Genomic DNA, 25,262 nt, shown 5'->3' with positions numbered 1-25,262 from the left:
CCAATTATATGACATCTACTTGCTCTTTACCTACTCCTTGAGTTACACCTTAAAACACGCTTTTGGTAAATGTTCCCTTTCACACAAAGTTGATGTCAAACAATCTGATTAAGTGTTTTGAAATTGCATTGCTAAGATTTTGCTAATAAACCTCAGCATTTTCTCCATAAAAATATTTCTGGCTAATTAACTTGTAGTGCCTTGTCTTTCCTTTTTTTTTTTCCTTTTCCTTTTCTTTCTTTTTCCTTCCCTTTTTTTTCCTTCCCTCCCATTTGTAAACTTCCAAACTGCTGGGAAAATTCTACAATCTTGGGAATTTTGCAAAATGATGACCATCCACAATCACTGTAGCTATCACTCTAAAACGATCAGATGGAGCCCTGGGGATTTGTTGGTTTTTACTTTAAGAAAGCATACTTGATATTTGACCCTGTTGATAGGAGGAATTGGAAAAACAAGGGCATTGTACAAATTACTGGATGGACCATTGTGTACAATTCTGTGCACCATGGTATAGAAAGAATGCTAAGGCCATAGAGAGGATGCAGAGAAGATTTGCCAAGATGATACTAGTGATCTGAGAATTTACTGCTTAGTGAGCCTGGGATAACTGTCTCGAGACCAGAGAAGGTTAAAGGTAGAGTTAGTAGAAATATGGAGTGTTGATGATACAAGTTAGGAGCCACTATATCCTATGACAAGTGGATTAGTAACCAAAAATTACAGATTTAAAATAATAATGGAGAAGTGAACTGACCTTTCTTTTACGCTCCTTTTTAAAGATCTGGAATGCACGACCCGAAAGGATATGCAATTAAATTGATTTAGGAACTTTCAAAAGACAATTCGATATATATTTGAAGATGACTTACTTTCAATATTGTGGTTAAAATGTGAAATGTGGGAGTAAATTGGTCAACAGTCTTCAAGAGCAGATATAGTTATAATGGGCTGATTTGGGCTCCTTTTATTTGTGTTGTGAGAATTTGGTATGCAATTGAACTTTCATGCTGTGGTCTCATTTCTTCTTTGCACTTCATTGCTAAACAACCCCTTTTTCTGCTTTAAGATACATGGTAAAGTCTAATTCTTTCACCAAAGTTCTGGTGAAATAGTGTGGTGACAACCTAGTGTGTTACAATGTGAAGGACATTTTATAAACCTGTATTGATCACAAACTAAATTGAAGTTCTTGAAATGCTTTAGGCTTTTAAAAACCTTTTTTATCCTAAAGTTTGACAGTGGTCATTTAAAGATTTGAAGAGTGGCATATGTCTAGTACTACAGTAAAACTTAAATAACACTGAGCCTAAATATTAAAAATGATACAGCAGGGATTCATAACATACCTGACACATTGAAAAAGTAGCTGTGAAATGAAACCTTAGGATTATATGTTTTTTTGATAACCCAGCCTATATTCTATTTGAAGGCATTGAGACATATAGAAATCTTCAAAAGCAAAATGATTTTTCTTTTCCTTGAAAATGTAAAAGTTTGTAACGGTTTTGAGGTATTCAGTGACAAATTGTCCGAGGTGCAAACTGATGCTACACATCCAGTATGTGGAATCGTTGATTATATTCTAAATTTTGTACGCTGGGTTAAGTCTTAAATTCTTTAATCACTTATCAAAAAGTGGTTTCTCAATGTATCTCTAAAAGAATAGTATAAAGTGCTTCATTGTGTTATTAAGCATTTTAATTGATATGGTTATGAAGGGATGTGGCTTCAATATGCATAATGGAATTGCTGTACAGATCACTCCGATTCTGACTGGTGGAAAATGTTCAGAGTTCGATGGCTCCTTTGTTGATGCCTTTCTTTAAAACTAACAAGATTTTCTGAATTGATGACATCACACAACCTAAGAGTAATTAGCACTCTTCTGAATTAACTACATCTTACTTTAATATATCGATGAATAAAAGAAATGTTTTTGAACCTTTTCATCTTGCACTCCTCAATGCACGTATGAATAAATCATATTTTAATTGGATCAACAATTTATACACCAAGAAAAGGGTACTCGTGGGTTGGCAAGTCAACTCTGTTTGCCGTAGAGAATCACCTATTGTTTTCTCATGCATCAATTAATTCAAAGAAGGCAGAATGTCTTAACATCCTATTTACCTTATTAAATAGTTCCTGCATATGAATGCAGGATGATGGTGGCCTCTGGCTAATGTTCTTAGGCTGGTATTCCAGAGATCTAGGCAAATGCCCTGGGACACAGATTAAAGTCTCATTGTGGCTGCTAGTGGAATTTGAATTCAATTTACTCCGAACCAGAATTGAAAGTTTTTATGATCTCAGTTGATCTTATTACTGGACAAGAAGGAGATCCCAGACTGAAACTTAGCTTGACAAATCATGCTTTATTTTGGTTTCAACAAAGTGGTCTCTTGCAGATTTTGCTTGAACAATAAAACGAATGTTTATTAACAAAAAAATCAAAAATCCAAATTTACAATATATAGTATTTAAAAAAAAATAACACATCACAATCTGCATCATAAAAGCTGGCCTTAGTTTTATGTTTACCATTACCAGCATTGATTGTTGTAAAAGGCCTGGGTTACTAAAGTTGTTTTGAGAAACTTGGTAAATAGGAGCAGTTCATTAACCCTGCTCAGCCATTGACTTGATTATGGCTGATCACCTCGCTCAAAGCCAATCTTTATGTTCCCCTTTATGCTTTGACACGTTAACTTCCAAATTTCTATTTATTTCTTAAATATATGCAGTGAATATTAGGGAAGGGGATTGGCCACTATTAACTAGTCTGGCCTACATGTGATACAGTAATGGTGATAACTCCTGACCACCCTCCGTAATGATTGTTCAATTTGAAGGCTGTTAGGGATGAACAAAAAATGCCCAACTTGTCAGTGATACCCACATCCCATAAAATAATCTCTTCAAAACAAAAGTATCAGCATCTTTTTTTTGTGCTTTGTAAATTGTAAATCCCTTTTGCAAATTTTGGCATTCTTGCCTCCTTCCTGAAGAGCGAACGATCAAAAAGCTTTACGTTTCTCACCTTGTTCGGCAACTTTCTTTCCTAATCTGCAACTATTTAAAAATAATGTGTAGGTCATGGTGGACATAAAGGAAATAGCATCAGAGAAAAAGAGCTGACCAACAAAAAATGCTTACTTCACTTCCTCAGAATATTTTTAATATTTCTGCAAATGAAAGAAGAAGAAGAAAGTTCCATGAAGAATGTTCTAAACATTACTTGAGATTTTTAAAAATTAAATTGGCATCTTGTTCCACACCTGCCTGTGACTTGTTCACAAATACATGCCAAGTGATGATTCAAATAAAATTTCAGTGTAACACAGCTCCCTCCTCATTGTAAATGCTGTTTTTCAGTTGCATTGCCCTCTGTTGAGGGAATCCAAGGTTACAATACAAATCAACTTACAACCTTTTTTTAAAAAATTCATTCACGGGACATTGGCATCACTGGCTAGGCCAGCATTTATTGCCCATCCCTAATTGCCCAGAGGGCAGTTGAGTCACCCACGTTGCTGTGGGTCTGGAGTCACATGTAGGCCAGACCAGGTGAGGATGGCAGATTTCCTTCCTGGGATCATCCTAGTGAACCATCTCTGAATTGCCTCCAATAAAATGATATATTTCCTTAAATGAGGAGCCCAATGTGTACTCTAGACATGGTCTCACTAGCAGCTTGTACAGTTACAATAAGACTTTGATAATCTTATACTCTAACCCCCTTGAAATAAGGGCCAACATCCCTATTTTTAAAATTAGCCTTCTTTTCCTCATTGAAACCTGTCTGAGATGTTATAATGCATGTCTGGAACAGTTGGGACTTGAACCCCTACCTCCCAGTGCAGGGATAGTGGCGCTGTCACTGCTATGAGAGGGTCCTGAAGAAGTTTTTCTTATTTAGTGCCAAAATATCACTCCCTACCTGGGAATCAGATGCCAGCCACAGCGGTCAAAGCACCAACTCCTAGCCACTCGCAATTCCTGAGTCTTCCTGGTTACCTGCTGCACCCATGCTAGCTTTCTGTGCTTCATGCAAAAGTACCCTCCATGTCTCTTTGTGTGGATTAACAGATAATTGACTAACTGTTAGTGTGGTATCACTGGAATGATGTGTGACCGAAAGAATCTTGCATTCCACCAGCAACATTGCGATCATATCTCAAAACCAAGAAGTGAGAAGATAGTGTGCTGAATTACACTCTCTTTAAATCCTCCAGATGTTCTGATATTGTCTTTGAGAATGACAATTCAATTTGCATTGGACTAAATTCAGGTTCCATAAATGTTCTGAATAATTTCATACGTGCCTCATTACAAAGCGTCTTGCTGAGTAACCAGACACTTGAGGATGAAAATTTGTTCTAGTTTTATGCAATCCCATATAAGACCGAACTGAGTTTTTGGAAATTGTACTTTGCCCTTAATGCAGAGAATTTTGAATTTGCTGGAAAGAGCAGCTTGTCTGATTTAAGAATATTACGTGACTGCAGCTTGAAATAATTTTCTTGTTTAGTACACACTATATTGCTAGCATCTCAAATCAAGGTCTCAGCATTGTGTTTGCAATAAATCTGTGACCTTTTTGAGATAAAAATACCCAATCCTTCAGTTTTTACTGAAAGCAGCATGCTATCCTCAGTGTTTGGAGTTTTCATAAATCCATATTTAGAGCTAATTGTGAGTTGTCTCCAAATTAAAAAATATTTGGGAAGGTAGAATCTAGATCTCCCTAACTTTTGTTCCTCCCTCTTTACCACATTCTTCTGCTGACAAAATCATAAAGAACATATTTCCAAAGTAAAGCTTTTCATTGGCAAATAAAAAAACTTTGCAATATTAACATCTTAAAAAGTCAAAGCTTGAAATTCAGTAAATATTTTTTTCTTGCCAGAAAATACAGTAATGTTTTGGTTTGAAAATTTAGTTTCTTTTTTATGGAGCTGCTGATTTCAACAATACTTATCATACAATACTTAATAAATTATTCTTTATAATCTGCAATTCATAGTCTAGCAACAACCATTTTCAGACAGGTGAAAACATTGGTAATTCTTTACAAAATGACCATAGACACGATAAATGGATTTTGTACTGGATCTGTACAGTTTCGGAAAATTTCATCCGAGTGTATTCATCAGGGGATTAAGGCAGATGACCCACACCTTCGTACGGAGGTGAATTTTAAGGGTGGTCTTATATGAATTGGTAGATTCCAGACTGGTAGTGGGCAGTTGCACGACTGAATGAAGTATTATAGAAAGAGAGACCAGGAAAACATTTCTACCTGAGGTGTGATAATGTAAGCTTTTGAAGCATTGGTACGAAAAAGGACAATGGTGACGGATGAGTAGAGTTTGATATAGGAGAAAGTTAGGTCTGCAGATGCTGGAGATCAGAGCTGAAACGGTGTTGCTGGAAAAGCGCAGCAGCTCAGGCAGCATCCAAGGAACAGGAGATTCGACGTTTCGGGCATAAGCCCTCCTGAAGAAGGGCTTATGCCCAAAACGTCGAATCTCCTGTTCCTTGGATGCTGCCTGAGCTGCGCTTTTCCAGCAACATCTTTTCAGCTCTAGAGTTTGATTATAGGCAACTAAGTTCTAGATAATGAACAGTATGATGGATAGGGGGCAGGTCAGGAGAACATTTCAAATAGTGAAGTCTGCAGAAATTCAAGGAATGACTGATATCACTGGCCAATGGTAGCGGCAGTGACTGATGATGGGAAGTTGGAGGTTGGTGGCCTTATAATGCTGGAAGTTATAGTTGCTGAATGAGTGCTCTGGTTGTGAGCACTCTGGTTATGAAAATGGCTGGGAATTGAATTGATGGTGAATACAGCCAGATTGTTGGAGCTAATGGCTCCTGTCGTAACATTGTTTGGAGCAATGTGTGATTCTTCCAAGATTGGAACAAAAATGTGAAGCTGGTTTTGGATCGAGAGCTGGACTGTTAAATGTGCATGTGGGAGCTGAACCTGTTTCTGTAGATAATGTCTCCATTAGGCATCATTCTCAGTAACCATTTTCCTGGAGCAGTGATCTCCCTACTCCATGTTTCTGCAGCCCACTTGATTTGGACCTGGGAAAGATCGCCATCCTTCATTGTGCTAATTTTGTCTTTTATGAACTAAACTTTTATTTCATCTGGAGATCATTAACTTTTTGACACCAACATGTCTTTTGTAAATAACAGCAAGAGAATGAATGTTGAGGAAAAATAATTTTGTTTTTATTACTTTCTTGAGTTTTATGCGTTCTTCCCTATTATCACTTCATTACACTGTTGTGATAGTCCTATTTAAACAGAAATCTTGTGGCACGGTATGTAGCCTCATTGCTGTGCTCCAGGAAATGATGGCCAACTAAGGTGACGTAGGAAAATAGACAGAGTTTCAATTTGTAAATCCTTCCAAAGTGTGCTGATGATAGACGGTAAGAGTAGGAGTGATTCCTGGTCAGCAATGTGATGGAAAGAAATTGGAACCTTCACTATCACTATCTATATAGCTCTAGGCTACAACATTTACATGAAAGGGTATCTTTCCACAGTAGCTCAGACTCCAAGTGAATTGGAACACACCATGAACGATGAAGGTATCGATTTAAAGCCCTATAGTCTTGGCCAGGTAATTAAAGCAATGGATTAGAAATCCATTAGGATCACCACATGTAGGTTTGAATCATGCTAACCATGTCTCTAAACATTTCTGGGTTTATTTTTTTGTTCTATCAGCTGTGGCTCAGTTAGCAGCATCTTCTTGTCCATCACAAATTTCCTGGGTCAAGTTCCACTCCTGAGTTTGAACACAAGAATCAGTTTTACTAAGGGACAGTCAACACACAAAGTGCTTTTTTTAATTTCTAGTTTTTTTTTGTGTGGGAAGAAACAAACTGAGCTATTGGATGTAGGTTAGGGGAGAGACTGGCATGTGTACCACTGCACTCTGTAATTTTTTAAGGTGGTGTTACAGAAAACAATTTTGTTTGGTTGTCTATTTTGCCATTTGGCTTCAAAAAGAAGTAACACTTGGAAGAAATGGTTATAAAGTCATTGCATTTTACAGCATGGAAAATAGCCATTCAGCTCCTCCGTTCTGCTCTGATCATCAGGCACCTACCTACTCTTTCCCCATTTCCCAGTGTTTGGCCTGTAGCCTTGTATGCTATGGCTTTTCAAGTATTCATTTACATACTTCTAAATGCTGCAAATGTTCTTACCTTGACAACTCGTTGAAGCAGACACATTCACAGCTGTGGCAGGCTAGTAACACAGAGCCCGTCTGCTCCATCTGCTTTTAATGATTTTTGTCTTTCTCTGCTTTAAGAAGCCTATTGTAATCTTTTTTTATTGTACCTTCTGTGGAGAGCTCATACAGCACGAGGTGTCCAGCACGTCTGAGGGAAGGTTGATTTCCAGCAGCAGAGGGAGTCTGGTTGGTACTCCAGGTGGGTGCTGGTGGTGAGTGGCAGAGGGGAGTCGGGGTGGTGCTCCCACTGGGTGATGGCAGTGGTGTTGGGATGTAAGTTTGTGCCCAGTATAGCACCTGGTAGCTTGAGGTGGCGGCTGCTTTGCTGAGATCAGTCTAGCGCAGACTCATGGTGGCGATGTCAATGCTAGAGACAAGATGGTGACTCTGTTCCAGTGTTGGTGCAGTGAAGAGACTCTAGGTAGGCCAACTACTGGCAATGGTCTCTGTGTTGGGGAGGAGAAAGTGAGGTCTGCAGATGCTGGAGATCAGAGCTGAAAAATGTGTTGCTGGAAAAGCGCAGCAGGTCAGGCAGCATCCAAGGAGCAGGAGAATCGACGTTTCGGGCATAAGCCCTTCTTTTTGTATTGGGGAGGAATAGCTCAGAGTCTAGATTAGAGGTGCTGGAAAAGCTCGGATCCAATCCATCGCTAGACACTTAAGAAGGACTGTAATGTAGAACTTTTTAGCTTTGTTTCTTAATTTTTCTACTTTGTACCTCAGATTTTGTAGTTACGTACCTTTGTACCTAAAAGAACAGTGACTTTGTACACTTTGCATTCTACTCCCATATTGTCACTTCAGTACGTGTGGCAATAAAACCTAATTCTAACTCTAATTCTGAGTGTATAGATTTCCCTCTAAACCACCTGTCCCTATTTTAAATCTATGACCCCTGGTTATTGACTCCTCACCCGAGAGGGAAAGTTTCTTTCTTTTGCGAGCTCATTCACATACCCCGTCAGTCGTCTCTGCTTGAAGGAGAACAACCCCAGACTTTATGATCTCGTGTCATAGCTGACACGCTCTATCCCTGGCACACTCTGGTGAATTTGCAATACATTGTCTCCAATGTAATTACATGTTTCCATAATACAGTGACCAGACTACACACATTACTCCAGCTGTGACCTAACTAAGGTCTTATGTAAGTTTTATCATCTTCCTAACTTGTATTCCTCTTCATTTAACAAAGTCAGCTATTCCATGTAACCACCTTCTCTACCTGTTCTACAGCCTTTAAGGATCTGTGGGGGGGGACACATCAAGGTCCATCTGATTCTCTGTACTTCCAAGGGTCTTACCATTCATTGTGTTCTGAGTTTGGAGAACATTTGTAGCTCAGGTTGAGGTTCTGGATGTCGGTTTGCTCGCTGAGCTGGAAGGTTCATTTTCAGCTGTTTCATCACCATGCTAGGTAACATCATCAGTGAGCCTCCAGATGAAGCACTGGTGGTATGGCCTGCTTTTTATTTGTTTAGGTTTCCTGCAGTTGGTGATGTCATTTCCTGTTCTTTTTCTCGGGGGGTGGTAAATGGGATCCAAGTCAATGTGTTTGTTGACATCAACTAGCCACAGAAAGACATGACCCACTATCTCTCACTAGTATCCTTACATACAGATGAGGATGGGACAACACACCAAATCCTAGGACAAGCCCATGAGAGAATTCCTAGAAGCATGGCATTCCAACCAAAACACATTGACTTGGATCCCATTTACCACCTCTAAGAAAATGAACAGGAAATGACGTCACCGCAGGAAATGACATCACCAACCCAAGGAACCCTAATCACTTAAATAAAAAGCGAGCCATACCACTAGTGCGTCATCCAGAGGCTCACTGATGATGTTACCTAGTATGGTGGCTAATCATCTGAAAACAAAACTTCTAGCTCAACAAGCAAACCCACATCCATTGTATACTCCTTTTCCCTTGCTGGTGTTACCAAAATACATCACCTTTTACCATTAAATTCTATTTGCCACTGTTTTAGACCAGTTGTCTGTAAATGATGGATTTCCTCCTCACTATTTACGATGTCACCAATTTTCACATCATCCTCAAACTTCCTGATCAAACTTTCTATTTTAAATCACTTAATGTAATCCAGAAACAGGAAGGGACCCAACACCAAACGGTCTTTTATACCACTGCACACCGGCTGTAGTCCAAATACTCTTTGATCATCACCAGCCAATTTTTGGATTCAACTTGCCAATTTGCCCTGGATCTCATGAAGTTTTTACCATCTTGACCCCGAGGCTCCTGTGCAAAATCTTGTCTGAGCCATAATTGTATCCATGTAGATTATGCCAACTGGACCACCTTCATCACCTAGTCACCTCCTTAAACATTCAGTCAAATCTTTTAGGCATGATCTCTACCGACAAAGTCACCTTGATCCTTGATTAGTCCTTGCCTCTCCAAGTAGAGATTAATTCTGTCCCTGAGAGCTTTTTTTTTGTTGTTGTAGTAGTTTCTCTGACACTGATGTTAGACACATTAATCTAATCTATAGTTTCCTGACTTATCCTTACTTACCATCTTGATTAATGATACCACATTAGCTACCCTCTGAGCATGGTATCTCTGCTGTGGCTAGAAAGGATTTGAACATCAATGTCCAAGTTATTGCAACCTTCTCCTTTGTCTCCCACAGCATCCTGGGAATCACTTCATCTGGGCCTGGGATTTATCCTTTTTGTAAGCCTGCTAAAACCCATAACACCACCTCCCTCAATGTTAACTGTTTCAAGTACATTTCGGTCCCAGTGCAGGGAGAGATGACACCCTCGTGGCAGAAAACCCAGTGTGGAGTAACTGCAGGCCCACGTGTAAGAAAAAAGCGTAATGTTGAACTCTTTAACTTTTTTCTTTATTTTTCCACTTAAGATTTTGTACAGGATGGTGCAGTGAATGGTGAATTCACTAACTCCTGTATCCCTGTACCTGAATACATGTGACAATAAAATCTAATTCTCTTCTACTGCTCCTTTTGTAATGTGATGGAATATGCAAATAATGATGTAACTGTTAAAGTTACTCTGACATCAACAGAATTGAGTAGAATATCAGACCAGAGAGGAGTATATGAAAAGCAAGACATAGTCATTGTACTGAGAGTGTGGTGCTGGAAAAGCACAGCAGTTCAGGCAGCATCTGAGGAGCAGGAAAATCGACGTTTCGGGCAAAAGTCCTTCAACAGGAATAGAGCCAGGGTGCCTGCAGGGTGGAGAGATTAAATGAGAGGAGGGTGGGCGTGAAGAGAAAGTAGCATAGAGTACAATAGGTGAATGGGGATAGAGGTGATAGGTCACAGAGGAGGGTGGAGTGGATTGGTGGAAAAGAAGATTGGCAGGTAGGACAGGTCATGGGGACGGTGCTGAACTGGAAGGGTGGAGCTGGGGTGAGGTGGCGGGGGAAGGGGAAATGAGGAAACTGGTGAAGTCCTATTGATGCCCTGGGGTTGAAGTATTCAGAGGCAGAAGATGAGGCGTTCTTCCTCCAGGCGTCGGGTGGTGAGGGAGCGGCGGTGAAGGAGGCCCAGGACCTGCATGTCCTTGGCAGAGTGGGAGGGAGAGTTGAAATGTTGGGCCACAAGGTGGTGTTCCTCCTCCACCGCTGTTCCCTCACTACCTGAACCACTGCCCTGTGGCCCAACATTTCAACTCCCCCTCCCATTCTGCCAAGACATGCAGGTCCTGGGCCTCCTTCACCGCCACTCCCTCACCACCTGAAGCCTGGAGGAAGAACGCCTCATCTTCTCCCTCGGAACACTTCAACCCCAGGGCATCAATGTGGACTTCAACAGTTTCCTCATTTCCACCCTTCCAGTTCAGCACCGCCCCCATGACCTGTTCTACCTGCCTATCTTCCTTCCCACCTATCCACTCCACCCTCCTCTCTGACCTATCACCTCCATCCCCACCCCTATTCACCTATTGTACTCTATATGCTACTTTCTCCCAAGCCCCACCCCCCTCTCATTTATCTTTCCACTCTGCAGGCACCCTGCCTCTATTCCTAATGAAGGGCTTTTGCCCGAAACGTCGTGGGTTTTTTTTTGTTTTGTTTTCCCTGCTCCTCCACCTGTTGTGCTTTTCCAGGACCACTCTAATCTAGATTCTGGTTTCCAGCATCTGCAGTCCTTATTTTTACCTGGGCAGCATCTGAGGAGCAGGAGAATCGACGTTACGGATATATGCCCTCCTGCTCCTTGGATGCTGCCTGACCTGTTGTGCTTTTCCAACACCACTCTCTTGACTCTGATCTCCAGCATTTGAGATGCCACTTTCTCCTTAGATACTGTACCTTTTTAAAGCAGTAAAGATCTCACTGTCAATGCTACACTTTAACTAGGTGCGAGTAAAGTGTGGCACTGACCATGATGGGATAAACTGGGGATGCTGGGGACCAAGAAGAGTGGCAGCCTTGTGAAAAACGGAGCAAGGTAAAAGTGTGCATGGGAAGGCATACAACATAGAGAAATAGAAATAGATGTATATCAAACCATTTTCAGAATAAAAACCCAGCAAGAAAGGAGTTTTAACTCCAACTGTAAACTAAGTATTGCTGAGTAATGCAGATCTAGTGTGAGCGATTGTTTGAATCATATAATCTCATGCTGATAGGTAGAAAGTATACTTCCACATATAAATTCCTTCTAAATTACTATTTAATTTCAATTATTATTCTGTATGGTTGTGCATGTCCTTGGCTGCTATGGATCTATATAAAGCAAGATGAACATTACCTCCTTTTTGCTTTAAGGAAAAGCTGATGGTAGCAGTTCTTGTATGAGTTTATAAGGATATTTCACTAAGTTATTTTCTGTAAATGTCCCAGCTGTTCAGTTCAAACCCATGTCAGTGATTCATCACTCTCAAACTATGGGCTGAAGGATGTGTTTTAAATGACAAAAAAAGCTTATTTAAAATTCTAAGCCAAAAATTGCATGACTTTTTTTTCTGTAGTTCATGAAACATTCTCTGTATTGTGCATTATTTCTACTTTATTTACATACAGCAGTGAATTTTAATTTATACTTCCAAAAGAAATTAATATGATCCTGTAAAATTGCTTTTGAAATAGTTACTAACACATTTAACAGATTTAATGGCTGTTTAATTTTAAAACAGTATATATCGATATATGAACCATTGTATTTTCAAGCTTAAAAAAAACCCAATTGTTTTCACCAGTAGAATTATACCTTTTAATTTGATAAATGGTCATAGAAGTTTGAGCCATACTTTCTATCTTCATTTAAATCTTGATTTAATGACACTGGACATTTGAGCTGGCAATTTCTGATAAATAATCACTGACATCTGACAATTCCTTCTGCAACCCCTCCTATGACAATGCCTTTCCTCCCATACCCCTCCTTTCTCTTATCCTTCTATTTTGTCCTCCTCAAGTTAGCCTACAGTACTAAATGAGCAGTAAGAACAGTTTCAATAACTTTTTAATTATCAAGGTAGGTATAAAGTAAAAGTTGTATGAGTTGATGACTAGTTCTTGCAGTGATTCGGTCAGCCAGGTGGGCCTTATAGAATGAGTTCCCCGCTTGGGGCTGCTAACCTGACCCAATCAGGGAGCCCTGGCTGACAGGAGTGCCTCAGTAGCGGGCTCTCTATGTGGGAGTCCTCCCCCTTTCTCTCGAGGATCTGGGGTGGAGGGTACTGCACACAGTGGTCCCCTGCAACCTCAGATTGCGGTGGTTCACGGACTCCCAGCCCAACTGCTTGTTCTGTGGTGCTGTGGAGTCCGTGGACCATGTGTATATTGGGTGTGGGCATTTGCACTCCATTTTTGATTTTCTCAAAAACCATCTCCTCTGCTTTTGGTTGCAGTTCAGTCCCACGCTCCTGATCCTTAAACCAGCACCAACTGTGTCGTTCTCTCTAATGACAGCGCAACCCGGAGGTCTGTAAGACAATGGTGACTTTACCTTTACAGATAATGCTAGAAAGGAGCCAGTACACTCTACCTAATGGTATATGCTGCAACCATTAATATGAGGTGCCATAAGCGATCAGAACTGAAATAACTCCTAGTACAGAGGAGGGAGGGCAGGTCTGAAGACCTCCTCGTGGGTCTGCTCCTGGGCCTGGCCAAACTGGCCATAAATAGGTCCAGGCAGCGGGCTGTGGAGGGGGTCATTAGGGCTGACTGCCTGCCCCTCTTCCATGGTTACGTTAGAGCCCGGGTGTCTCTGGAGAGGGAGCATGCGGTGTCCACCAACACCCTTGAGTGTTCAGGGAGAGGTGGGCGCCACAGGGAGTGGAATGTATTATTTCCCCCTCCAACTCCATTTTGATTTAACCCCTGCCCTCCCCTTCACTGTTTGATCACGCAGCATTGCCCTTTGATGTGAAAGGTATTGCTTGTCACTTGTCACTGGCCACTCGGGTTTTTCCTTTCTTCCTGGTGGTGGAAACTGAATAAAGATTCGTGCACCTTGTGTCTTTCACTGTGTCTCACAGCTGCGCGCGCACACAACATGGGTGGAAAAGAAACAGGAGTGTCAGAGGTTCTGCTCACTCTGGGAGCTAAATCTGTGCTATCTGGGTCAGTGTCATGTACTATGCACATGTAAATAAAGGAGGACTTTGTGACGGGTTACCAGCCCTCTTGGAGTTATTTCAGTTCTGATCGCTTATGGCACCTCATATTAATAGTTGCAGCATATACCATTAGGTAGAGTGTACTGGTTCCTTTTCTAGCATTATCTGTAAAGGTAAAGTCACCATTGTCTTACAGACCTCCGGGCTGCGCTGTCATTAGAGAGAGTGACACAGCTGGTGCTGGTTTAACCTGAAGGTCACGATACGCGGGCAGGGGAAGAGGGTGAGAAAGAAAGAGTCCTTCATGATAGCCTCAGCCAGTGTGGGAATTCAACCCGCACTGTTGATGTCACTATCTCTCTTGCAAATCAGCCATCTGAGCTAACTGACCCCCATTTACCTGTTATGCTGAATGACAAAGGAGGTTTTGTGAACTTGTAGCAATATCCTATCTTAGATACCTTTTTTTTAAAAATAAAAAATCCCAGATCATTGGCTTAGTTACAGATATTTTATATCAATAATTCTATGATACAGCAGGGTGCTCACATCCTTTAGAGAGGGGTGTGTCCCATCATTTTCTTAATTTCGAGTGGTCCGACGATGAGCTTGTTTTAGATTGATCTAGTTTATCTGTTGGATACACGGTTTTACAATATCCTAAAACTCATGCTTTTGGTTTCATTGTTTACATTTGTTATGTTGACAAGTATTATCATGTGCTTGTCACTTTGTCTCCTCTTATTGCCATATTACTTGAATGTGTAAATCAAATTATAGAGAAATTTTCCAGTTTTGCTTGTTATCCAGATTCTTATCCACCACCAAACCCATTCCAAAGACGATCGTGATTCCACCCAAAGTTCTTAATGGATAAGAGAGGTCTCAGCCAGCGTCTGACCTGATGTATCTTTTTGTTTTGTTCTGTTTTAACGAGGTGGTCCCTCACTGAGGTGCAAGCTGTGATTTGTTTTTAGCAATAAACCAGAGGCTTGTTGTACAAAGAGATGCAGGTAACTTGGTTTATCTATTTTATTTGCATATAATACAAGTTATATTTCAAAAAACTACAATCTCATTAATCCCAATAGTAGCTCTTTACACTGTTCCAACATGCTGCTAATTTCTTACTCTGCCAAATATTGGGTTTGACTTTGCTGTGGCTTTGAATCCTCATCCTCATTTTAAGAATCTGATCTCTTCTTTTGAATGTGTATACAATTGAGCTGAGATTTATTAGCTTCAAATCCTTAAAGATTTTAACCAAACACTTCTGGTCTGAAACTTTTACTTGTATGAAGATTTTAGTTTTACCCTCCTTCATCTGTTCCAAGCTGTCTCTCTTCTCTAGGATCAACTCTCCAGCTTCAGCCACGATCCCTGCAAACTGAAAGCAAAATGACTGGCTTCTAGCTGTGGGTGTTTTTCCCCAACCAATAAAATCTCCAGATCCTTCTATCCAAAATATAATGCACAACTGTTCACTCTGTTTGGGTCAGTTTTACGAACGAAGAAGGCAAATCCCCTTACACTCCATGCTGTGGTTTTAAAAACCTATAAGCATTTCTGTTCTGAAAGGACTTGGGTGGGAAGGTTCCATCCATAAGGACATTACAGATTTCCTTTCCCATTGGACATTGGGAAGGCAGTGGCTTTTAGTAGCAATTCAGAAGTTTCATAGCCATCATTATTGATTACAGAAATTTGTTTCTGTTTTATTCAATTAACTGAATTTAAATTCCCCAGCTGTAATTCTTTCAGGCCTTAAAAACTTGTGTGCGCGTTTTGATTTTTTTAATCAAAGGACTTCTGACATGTCGTAAGCAAATAACCCCTTTTTGTCACCCCAGATGGATTTGCATGAATATTTAGAATGGAGAGTAAATACAGGGCCTTCACTCAGCTGTTGAAACTTTTTTTTGAATCAAATTATGTGGTTGGGGTGGTCAGTCAGAAGCAGAATCCATTTGCCTTTTTATTTGTTTACTGGGTATGGGTGTTGCTGGTTGGGCTAATATTTGTTTATTGCCTGTCTCTGACCTTTTTTTGAGCAGCTGGACCATTGGGAGTTTAGAAACACCAACACAGCATTTGTATAAAAATCCCACTGTTCCAATGTCCTTGTGTTTTTGAAATGTGAGCATTGCTTTGATAATTGAATTAGAGCTCCAGCACTCATTGTGGGAATGTGTTTTAATTTAAATGGTGGAAAGATTTCAGCTGAAACTTGTTCTTAAAATTGAAATGCCCAACATAAAACAGACGTTGCAGTAGAAACGGATAACATTTCGATACTTGACGTATGGAATTTTGAAAATTGATCATTTTTTTTGAGAGAGAGAATAGAGAAAATAGCTTTAGACAGTTAGGACAGGAAGAATGGTTTCAATTCTTGTCATCTGCCCTCCTGTCACATTGTCACAGTAACTGTATATTTAGACTTGGCATTCAGGAGACATGTCCGGTTTAAAGTGTGCATGAACTTTGAGTCTGTCACTTGTTTTGTCTCTCTCTGTCCTCTTGCTCTTTGTCTGTGTCTCTCTGTTTCTCAATCTGTCTGTGTTTCTGTCTCTGTCTCTCTTGCTCAACCAGTCTCTTAGGATCAAAGATTAGTGGATCCTGAGATGTGCACGGTGGCACAGTGGTTAGCACTGCTGCCTCACAGCGCCTGAGACCCGGGTTCAATTCCCGACTCAGGCGACTGACTGTGTGGAGTTTGCACGTTCTCCCCGTGTCTGCGTGGGTTTCCTCCGGGTGCTCCGGTTTCCTCCCACAGTCCAAAGATGTGCGGGTCAGGTGAATTGGCCACGCTAAATTGCCCGTAGTGTTAGGTAAGGGGTAAATGTAGGGGTATGGGTGGGTTGCGCTTCGGCGGGTCGGTGTGGACTTGTTGGGCCGAAGGGCCTGTTTCCACACTGTAAGTAATCTAATCTAAAAAAAAAATGTCTAAATACAGCAATGCTGGATCTCTAGACTTCACCAGTGGTAGGGCTAGTATTGTTGGATGCTTGGGTTATCACATGATCTTTTCCCTGTTTATGCTTGACTTCCATCAGGTGCTCGAAGGTTGGAACCTTTTTCATGGTTGCTTGGTTGGATGGTCTTGTGTGGGCAATTTCCTTGAATTGTTGAGGATGTTGCACTTCTTTCAGGGCTAACTCTGAGGATGTACTTGAAACAGTTTGATAAACTCTGTGATGGAACGGAGTACAGGACTGTCTTTTGGATGTCTTGTGTCAGGTACAGGAGTGAGGTGGTTCAGGATAATTGACCTTTTGGGCAAAAGCCCTTAGTCAGGAATGAGGCTGGGAGCCTCTGGAGTGGAGAGGTAAATGGGTGGGGGGTGGGGTTAGGGAGAAGGGAGCTAAGAGTACAATAGGTGGATGGATGTGGGGATAAAGGGGATAGGATGGAGTGGATAGGTGGAAAGGAAGATTGACAGCTGGGACAGGTCATGAGGATGGTGCTGAGCTAGAAGGTTAGATCTGGGGTAAGATGGGGGGGGGGGAAATGAGTAAACTGATGAAATCCACATTGATGCTATGGGGTTGAAGTGTACCGAGGTGTTCTTCCTCCAGGTGTCAGGTGGTGAGAGAGTGGTGGTGGTGGAGGAGGCTGAGGAACTGTATGTCCTCCACAGAGGGGGAGTTGAAATGTTCAGTCATGGGGCAGTGGGGTTGATTGGCACTCAGTTACCTTCTCCCCAGGAATCCTGATCCTGATGAAGGGCTTATGCCCAAAATGTCGAATTTCCTGTTCCTTGGATGCTGCCTGACCTGCTGCGCTTTTCCAGTAACACATTTTTCAGCTCTGATCTCCAGCATCTGCAGACCTCACTTTCTCCAGTAACACACATCTGTAAAGGACAAAGAAAAAATAATCTTTCAGCAGGGATTTTAGTGCTATTATTCACTTTTTTTGATTTTTATCACTCTATTTCTCTGATTTATTCCTAGATTAATCACTGCTTCTGGCATCACAATTGTCTTGTTCTGGTGTCTTTATTAGGTACATCACTGGTGCTAATAATTGGGTATTTATCCCCAAAACTACTTGTGACTAGTGTCAAAGAACACACCTATTCCATGATTTTATTGAAGGGTCATCACAGAAGAGTAATTGCTGACACACTGTTACTAAATAAGAAAACTGAGCCCAGCTCGGGTGGTCAGACAAGAGAGACCTACCATGTTACATGACTGAGAAACTTAAACAATCTGAAAGACTAGCGTGGAGAATGAAGCACTTGTTCATCTTTTTCCATTTTGTTTTCTGTCGAATACCTGGCAATCATCACGTGAGCGAGAAACTTCATAAACAACTCAAATCCACTATGTTCTGACTGAACAATGTTCTTTTATCCTGACTTCAGAACAGCATCCCCATACAACAGGTTAATGTGTCTACTTCCTGCATCAGTCATTGTGCAATCTTACTCAGGATCTTACACAACAAAGTCAGAACTAAGTTGGCTAAGCTGTGACTAGTTTCAACATTTTGGACTTGCAGCAACTACTAAATATGTCAAGGCCTGGGCAATATCCAGGACTTGGGCTGATAAGTGACAAGTAGCATTCATGTCACACAAATACCAGGTGGTAACCATCCAACAAGATACAATCTGACTATTGAATACCAAGAGGCAATGGTGTTGTCGCCACTGAATTTCCTGCTATCAATACCCTGGGAGTTACCATTGACCAGAAACTCAACTGGACTCACCATATAAATACAGTGGCTACAAAGGCCGATCAGAAACTAGGAACACTGCGGCAAATATCCCACCCTCTGTCCGCCCAAAGCATCTCCACAAGGCACAGGTAAAGATGTGATAGAATACTTCCGAATTGTCTGGATAAGTCAAGCTATGATAACAGTAAAGAAGCTCCGCATTATCCAGGACAAAACAGCCCATTTGATTGGCACCACATCCACTCCCTCTGTCACTGACACTCAGTAGCAGCAATCTGTGCTATCTACAAAATGCACAGCAGAAATTCACCAGAGATCCTCAGACAGTCCTTTCCAAACCTGTGACTACTTCCATCTAGAAGGACAGGGGCAGCAGATACATGGGAACACCATCCCCTGCAAGTTCCCCTCCAAGCCTCTCACTATCCTGACTTGGAAATATATCACCATTCCTTCACTGTCACTGGGTTAAAATCCTGGAATTTCCTTCCTAAGGGCATTGTGGGTGAAGCCACAGAAGGTGGACTGGAGCGGTTCAAGAGGTAGCTCCCTACCACCTTTGCAATGATAGCTGGGTATAGGCCAGCCAGCAAATATGAAATCGAAATAAAATCACATATGTCCTCGTGATTATGCCCTAGACCTGCATACTAACATCTTTTGATTCATAAACAAGAACATCCACATACCTCTGTAACCCAGAATTCTGCAGTCCACTTCCTTTTTAGTAAGACTCTAATGTCTGTTCTTCCGAAAAAATGAATAACTTCATGTTTTTCCAAAGTATACTTCATCGGCCAGATTTTTGTTCAATCAATCTCTACAAATTCCATAAGCTTTCTTCACAGCAGCATGTTTTGAACCTTGCTTTGTGTCCTCGGCGGTGTAGCTACCATGCTTTTGTTCCCTCATCCAAGTCATTGCGAGAAGTTATAAAATGTTCACGCTCCAGCACAGACGTCGTGCGACTCCACTCATTAATGTCAATCAGACACAGACCCTATTCTAAGGATGGGTCTTTGAATTCAAAACTTCAATTCTGCTTCCTGTCTCCACAAACCAGCAATTTCTGTTTCTGTTTCTCTAACATCTTCAGGTTTTCTTTCTACTGTATCCCATTTACCTTTCCTTCTATAGCATCATGCCACTGTTATTAATATTATATTTTTATTGAGCTCACAAGGAAGTGTCTCTGGTAAGGCCATACCCTACATCTTTGAAAACCTATCTAGATTTGCACTTGAAAATTTGGTATTTTTGCCCACACTGCTCACAATGCTATGAACACTATTGCATTAATAATGTTTTGAGATATAGTCATAGATTCATAAAACATAGAACAATACAGCACAGAACAGGCCCTTTGGCCCACGATGTTGTGCCGAACATTTGCCCTAGCTTAAGCACCTATCCATGTACCAATCCAATTGCCGCTTAAAGGTCACCAATGTTTCTGACTCTGCCACTCCCACAGGCAGTGCATTCCATGCCCCCACCACTCTCTGGGTAAAGAACCTGCCCCTGACATCCCCCTTTATACCTTCCACCCTTCACCTTAAATTTATGTCCCCTTGTAACACTCTCTGTTGTACCCGGGGAAAAAGTCTCTGACTGTCTACTCTATCTATTCCCCTGATCATCTTATAAACCTCTATCAAGTCACCCCTCATCCTTCGCTGTTCCAATGAGAAAAGGCCTAGCACTCTCAACCTATCCTCATACGACCTATTCTCCATTCCAGGCAACATCCTGGTAAATCTCCTCTGCACCCTCTCCAAAGCTTCCACATCTTTCCTAAAATGAGGTGACCAGAACTGCACACGGTACTCCAAATGTGGCCTTACCAAGGTCCTATACAGCTGCAACATCACCTCACGACTCTTGAATTCAATCCTTCTGCTAATACACCATATGCCTTCTTACAAGCTCTATCCACCTGAGTGGCAACTTTCAAAGATCTATGAACATAGACCCCCAAGATCCCTCTGCTCCTTCACCTTACTAAGAACCCTACCGTTAACCCTGTATTCCGCATTCTTATTTGTCCTTCCAAAATGGACAACCTCACACTTGACAGGGTTGAACTCCATCTGCCACTCCTCAGCCCAGCTCTGCATCATATCTAAGTCCCTTTGCAGCGACAATAGCCCTCCTCACTATCCACAACTCCACCAATCTTCATATCGTCTGCAAATTTACTGACCCACCCTTCGACTCCCTCATCCAAGTCATTAATAAAAATTACAAACAACAGAGGACCCAGAACTGATCCCCGTGGAACTCCACTTGTAACTGGGCTCCAGGCTGAATATTTACCATCTACCACCACTCTCTGACTTCGACCGGTTAGCTACTTCTCTATCCAACTGGCCAAACTTCGCACTGTCCCGTGCCTCCTGACTTTCCGCATAAGCCTACCATGGGGAACCTTTATCAATAGCCTTACTAAAATCCATGTACAGTACATCCACTGCTCTACCCTCCTCCACATGCTTGGTCACCTCCTCAAAGAATTCAATAAGACTGGTAAGGCAAGACCTACCCTTCACAAATCCGTCCTGGCTGTCCCTAAATCAAGCAGTGTATTTCTAGATACTCCTAAATCCTATCCCTCAGTACCCTTTCCGTTACTTTGCGAAGTAAGACTAACTGGCCTGTAATTCCCAGGGTTATTCCTATTCCCTTTTTTGAACAGGGGCACAACATTCACCACTCTACGGTCCCCTGGCACCACCTCCATTGACAGTGAAGATGAAAAGATCATTGCCAATGGTTCTGCAATTTCCTCTCTTGCTTCCCACATAATCCTAGGAAAGATGCCCTCCAATGAATCTCGTCCACATCCTGCACCTCCGCCCTCAGACCCCACCCCTCCAACCGTAACAAGGACAGAACGCCCCTGGTGCTCACCTTCCACCCTACCAACCTTTGCATAAACCAAATCATCCGCTGACATTTCCTCCACCTCCAAAAAGACCCCACCACCAGGGATATATTTCCCTCCTCACCCCGTTCCGCCTTCTGCAAAGACCGTTCACTCAGTCAGGTCCACACACCCCTACAACCCACCCTCCCATCCTGGCACCTTCCCCTGCCACTGCAGGAACTGTAAAACTTGTGCCCACACCTCCTCCCTCACCCTAAAGGAGCCTTCCACATCCATCAAAGCTTTACCTGCACATCCACTAATATCATTTATTGTGTCCTTTGCTCCCGATGAGGTCTCCTCTACATTGGGGAGACTGGGTGCCTCCTAGCAGAGCGCTTTAGGGAACATCTCTGGGACACCCACATCAATCAACCACACCGCCCCATGGCCCAACATTTCAACTCCCTCTCCCACTCTGCCGAGGACATGGAGGTCCTGGGCCTCCTTCACCACCGCTCCCTCACCACCAGATGCCTGGAGGAAGAACGCCTCATCTTCCGCCTCGGAACACTTCAACCCCAGGGCATCAATGTGGACTTCAACAGTTTCCGCATTTTCCCCTTTCCCCACCTCACCCTAGTTCCAAACTTCCAGCTCAGCACTGTCCCCATGACTTGTCCAGACTTGTCCGACCTGCCTATCTCCTTTTCCGCCTATCTCCTTTTCCACCTATCCACTCCACCCTCTCCTCCCTGACCTATCATCTTCATCCCCTCCCCCACTCACCTATTGTACTTTATGCTACTTTCTCCCCACCCCCACCCTCCTCTAGCTTATCTCTCCACGCTTCAGGGTCTCTGCCTTTATTCCTGATGAAGGGCTTTTGCCCGAAACGTCGATTTTTGCTGCTCCTTGGATGCTGCCTGAACTGCTGTGCTCTTCCAGCACCACTGATCCAGAAACTAGGATATATCCCGTCAGGCCCAGGTGACTCGTCTATCCTCCAGTTTTTCAAAATGCCCAACACATCTTCCTTCCTAACAAGTATCTCCTCTAGTTTACCAGTCTGTTTCATACTGTCCTCTTCAACAATACGGTCCCTCTCATTTGTAAATACTGAAGAAAAGTACTCATTCAAGATCTCTCCTATCTCTTCTGATTCAATACACAGTCTCCCACTACTGTCCTTGATCGGACCTACCCTCGTTCTCATCATTCTCATGTTTCTCACATACGCATAAAAGGCCTTGGGGTTATCCTTGATCCTATCCGTCAAAGATTTTTCATGCCCTCTCTTAGCTCTCTTAATCCCTTTCTTCAGCTCCCTCCAGGCTATCCTGTATCCCTCCAACGTTCTGACTGAACCTTGTTCCTCAACCTTATGTAAGCCTCCTTCTTCCTCCTTACAAGACATTCAACCTCCCTCGTCAACCAAGGTTCCCTCACACGACCATCTCTTTCCTGCCTGACAGGTACATACATATCAAGGACACGTCGTATCTGTTCCTTGAAAAAATGATCTTGCAGCATCGTATTTACCCTTCCACCCCCCCCCCCGATTGTAAATCCTGCCCTGTTGCATGCACCTATCTCTCTCCATAACCAAGGTGAAAGTCACAGAATTGTGGTCACCATCACCAAAATGCTCACCCACTAACAAGCCCATCACTTGTTCCAGTTTGTTACCAAGTACCAAATCCAATATGGCCTCCCCTCTGGTCGGACAATCTACATACTGAGTTGGAAAAGCTTCCTGGACACACTGCACAAACACCACCCCGTCCAATCTACTTCATCTAAAGAGCTTCCAATCAATATTTGAGAAGTTGAAATCGCCCATGACTACTACCCTGTGGCTTCTGTACCTTTCCAAAATCTGTTTCTCCACATCTCTGCTGCTATTGGGGGGCCTATAGTAAACACCCAACAAGGTGACTGCTCCTTTCCTATTTCTGACTTCAGCCCATACTACCTCCAAAGGCAGATCCCCCTCGAACTGCCTTTCTGCAGCCATTATACCATTTCTAATTAGCAACGCCACCCCCCCTCCTTTTTTACCACCCTCCCTAATCTTACTGAAACATCTGTAACCAGAAACCTCCAACAACCATTCCTGTCCCTCTTCTATCCACGTTTCCGTGATGGCCACAACATCGTAGTCCCAAGTACCGATCCACGCCTTAAGTTCACCCACCATATTTCTGATACTCCTTGTGTTGAAGTATACACACCTGAGCCCATTTCTGTGTCTGCAAGTATTCCCTGTCAGTGCTACCTTCTCCACAGCCTCCCTACATTCTTGGACATCCTGAAAAACAGCTAACCTACTTGCTGGACTACAAGTCCAGATCCCATCCCCCTGCCAAATTAGTTTTAAACCCCCCTGAAGAGTACTAGCAAACCCACTTCCCAGGATATTGGTGCCCTTCTAGTTCAGGTGCAACCTGTCCTGCTTGTACAGGTCCCACCTTCCCCATAATGCAGTCCAACTGTCCAAATACCTGAAGCCCTCCCTCCTACACCATCCTTGCAGCCATGTGTTCAACTGCACTCTCTCTCCCTATTCCTTGCCTCAGTGTCATGTGGCACCAACAACAACCCAGAGATGACAACTCTGTCCGTCCATGCAGCATGGGAACAGCAGACCCTTCAGACTAACTCGTCAATGTTCATGAGGTTCCCAAAATAAACACAAGTCAAGAGTAGCTTTATTTGTTATTTCTACCATATTTAATTGATACAGTAGAGTCCCTGCAGAATTAGAATCCGCGCAGAGTGGAAACAGGCCCTTTGGCCCAACAAACCCACACTCGCCCTCCAAAGACCCACCCAGACCCATTCCCCAAACCTATATTTTCCCCGACTAATGCACCTAACCTACACTACCCTGAACACTATCGGCACTCTAGCATGGCCAGTTCACCTAATCTGCACATCTTTTGGACTGTGGGAGGAAACCCATGCAGACACAGGGAGAGTGGGCAACTCCACACAGACAGTCACTTGAGGCTGGAATCAAACCCGGGTTCCTGACTCAGTGAGGCAGCAGTGCTAGCTACTGTGCTGCCCTCAGCTGTTTAAAAACAGTTTGTCATTGACTGACTAATAACCACCTTTTTAAAAAAAAAACCACAGCCCTTCCAGACACACGCAGACAATAATCTCCTTTTCATAATTTACCATGTAAACAAGACCATGTTCCTCCAGGACCAAGGACACTACATGGACAGCACAAACTACACGGTCATACACAGGGCAGCCTGAAGTGCAAAACCTGCAAGACAGCACAGTAATTCCTGACACATCAAGGCAACAGGCACAGTGGTGTACAAATTACAGTGTAATAAAATAACTCTTTCCATTTGCCTGTACCTGGCCCATATACTCCTAAACCTTTCCTCTTCCTGTACCTATCCAAATGTCTTTTAAATATTCTAACTGTACTTTCATCTACCACTTCCTCGAGCAGCACATTCCACATATGAACCATCCTGTGTGGAAAAAGTTGCCCCTTCTATCCCTTTTTAAGTCTTTTCTTTCTCTCTTCTTCATAAAATATGATTCCTAGTTTTGAACTCCTCTACCCTTGCTAGGAGAAGACATAGAACATTACAGCGCAGTACAGGCCCTTCGGCCCTCTGTTGCGCCGCCCTGTCATACCAATCTGAAGCCCATCTGACCTACACTATTCCGTGTACTTCCATATGCTTGTCCAATGACGACTTAAACATACTTAAAGCAGGCAAAGCATTCCATACCCTTACTACTGTCTGAGTAAGAAACTACCTCTGACATCTGTCCTATATCTGTCACCCCTCAATTTAAAGCTATGCCCCCTTGTGCTCACCGTAACCATTCTTG

General features: G+C 42.5%; 1 protein-coding gene across 6 annotated transcripts in view; it reads left to right on the top strand.

Annotated features, from left to right (window-relative positions):
• The window catches only part of dock8 (dedicator of cytokinesis 8), a 273,645-nt gene that overhangs the window by 5,549 nt on the left and 242,834 nt on the right, over nt 1–25,262 (top strand). The window contains exon 1 of one of the 6 annotated variants that reach the window (XM_060841175.1): nt 18,631–18,660. The exons of the other annotated variants lie outside the window; for them this stretch is intronic. The gene's annotated coding sequence lies outside the window, so the exon portion shown is untranslated. Of the gene's footprint in view, nt 1–18,630; nt 18,661–25,262 lie in introns of those variants that run through there. 6 annotated transcript variants of the gene reach the window in all.

The sequence above is a fragment of the Hemiscyllium ocellatum genome, chromosome 2 (genome assembly GCF_020745735.1).
Source record: "Hemiscyllium ocellatum isolate sHemOce1 chromosome 2, sHemOce1.pat.X.cur, whole genome shotgun sequence".
NCBI classification, from domain to species: Eukaryota; Metazoa; Chordata; class Chondrichthyes; order Orectolobiformes; family Hemiscylliidae; genus Hemiscyllium; species Hemiscyllium ocellatum.
Note: the sequence above shows the minus strand (reverse complement) of the source record. Positions and strands in the feature narration are given on the sequence as shown.